This window comes from Podarcis cretensis (genome assembly GCF_951804945.1).
Source record: "Podarcis cretensis genome assembly, chromosome: 3".
NCBI lineage: Eukaryota > Metazoa > Chordata > Lepidosauria > Squamata > Lacertidae > Podarcis > Podarcis cretensis.
The window spans coordinates 40990293-40992567 of NC_137172.1; the positions used below are offsets into that span (position 1 = coordinate 40990293).

A 2275-nucleotide genomic window follows, 5' to 3' on the forward strand; every position below is an offset into this window, starting at 1 on the left:
CGCCCCTGAACTGAGCCACCCACTTGGCGAGTCCCTACGCGCTGCACTAAAGCAGTGTGGCGCGGGGACACGTTTCCATGGCGCCGGAAATCGCGTCTGCACCGACGCTGGAAATTGCACCTGTGCAGACACTGGAAATCATGGGCGCGGAGGGATCTCCGCTGGAGTGAACCGGCCCAGGCGCGGTAAACCTTGCCAACCCCTGCCCTAAAGCAGTGGAAAGCTTTCTGCAGGTTTCTACCCCCAATCTGTCATTCATCAATACAAAACTGTATTTTATTTTGACAATTTATATACCACTTAATCTGCTGTCACCTCTAAGTGGTGTACAGAAGACATAGTACAAAGGGTTGGACCCCAGCCACATGCAGCACAATTTTAGTTGGGAAATAGGATGGAAAGAAATGAAGAGAGAGAAATAGGCAGTCATAAAGCAAAGGGTATCATGGAGTGAAGGAATCGGAGAGAGACCACACCTCTGTGCTAAAGCTCATTTCCCATTTTTGCTTCTTGTGCTTGGCTCTTAAACTTTGTAGCAGGGTTTCTGCTTGGTCTGGGGGCCTTTTGGATCTCAGCTTCCTGTCCTTTTATTTGTAGTCATATAAATATTATATTTTTAAGGGAAACGGGGAATGCAATCAGACAAGATGTAATAAACCATAATAAAACAAAACCCTACTTTCTGTGTGTAGTTTTTTGATGGAGGGGGCACACCTGGTCATCCAGATCAATCCCAGGTTCATTCATTCAAGCAAATAGATCCTCATATGGAGTCCGTATATCTGAAAACTTTGCATATTTATTGCGCTTACAGAAGGTCACCACCTCAAGTTGCTAGCCAAGTCATGTATTTTGTCCTTTGTATGATGGTGGGTCAGGTGGACCTTTTTAAGTCATTAGTTAATTTTCCATGAGTTGGTAGAAAAGGATCCCCTGCCCCCCAGATTACTCGTAATTGTCTGATCTCTGTCGCTGTGCATACTGGCATGCAGTTCTGGTCTATATCAGAAGTTGTCATTACAGAATTTCGTGGTGGCGGAGAATGGTGAAGGATTGTTGGGGAGAGTTGTAAAGACTTGCAAAGAAGAAACAGAAGACTGAAGTTGCAGGATTTTGGCAACTTTGGACTTTCGACCTGCTGAGAACTTGAAGCAAAGACTGAAAACCCTCTCAAGGCTCGGAGAGAGAACCCTTCTTGAAGCAACTGTATCGAGTGTGTGCATTTGTGCTTACTAATTAAAACAACCTCCGATAGAGTTTGTCTGCTGCAGGAATTTTAATCGTTTTGCTGAACTTCTGACTGGGCAGTAAGCCAACTGATTATTGGGCACAAACTTCCAAAAGCCCTTTCCTTCCATTATTGTGTTAGATAGTGCCCTTAGCCAGTTATACTATCCCTCTGACAAGTTCCAAAGGACAGGGATACAGTTTGATAAGACACTGACATATTTCGATTTCAAATGAGTTACCAAGATCATGTTTGCATGGCTGATTACGTGTCAAAAATCAGCCAAATAATATGGCATAATATTGCATGTACAGCACTCCAACACCACCACATGCCAGAGCTGGTTGCTGTGTTTGGGGTTTGACATATGCCTACTATTGCCTTAGGATATTGTTCAGAACCCATCAGTTTACTCAAAGGGCAGGGGTTTCTGTGGTGTGTGTCAGGGTCAAACAAAGCAGTTAGCAGGTGTTTTAGTGGTATATACAGCCATTCTGCAGCTGGTGGAAGAGAGCATGCCTCTTTTCATCTGGGAAAGTGGAGAAAGACATCATTTGCATCAATCACAGTTTAATTTCAATTCTTAATGGGAAATAGGAACCCCATAAAAAGGAGGGGAGAGAGTACCCAGCCTCTTTTGATTGTTTTCCTCTTTGTGGCTTCTATGCTGATCTAACTTTTTTTATATAAAAAACCCCCCAGAAAACCTTGTTATCATGTCATTCACTTGTTGGAACAAGGAGTTTCTGTCAAATGACATCATTGCTTCCATACTGAAAAAAGTACCAGAGCTCTGAAATGCTTATGTACCAAGTTTAGGTTGGCTAAGAATAAAACACAAGAAGACACCTTCCTAGGGAAATGGTCTCCCTTTGTTTCATACATGAACACTAACAGAGATTGCAGAGATTTGGAGGATAAGGGCTGTTTTTTCCTTCTCTTTAGAGATTTCCACACCTGATGACAACAGGAACAGACTGCAGTAGAATTTGGTATGGTTGACTTTATGTACTGCTGCATGAAGGAGAGACGTGGAAATTGTAACCT

At 43.1% G+C, this 2275-nt stretch overlaps 1 protein-coding gene across 2 annotated transcripts in view; it reads left to right on the forward strand.

The window, feature by feature from the left end:
* The window catches only part of LOC307212308 (zinc finger protein 318-like), a 28002-nt gene that overhangs the window by 23256 nt on the left and 2471 nt on the right, over positions 1–2275 (forward strand). The window contains exon 7 of one of the 2 annotated variants that reach the window (XR_013836943.1): positions 2174–2220. The exons of the other annotated variant lie outside the window; for it this stretch is intronic. The gene's annotated coding sequence lies outside the window, so the exon portion shown is untranslated. The remainder of the gene's footprint in view (positions 1–2173; positions 2221–2275) is intronic. 2 annotated transcript variants of the gene reach the window in all.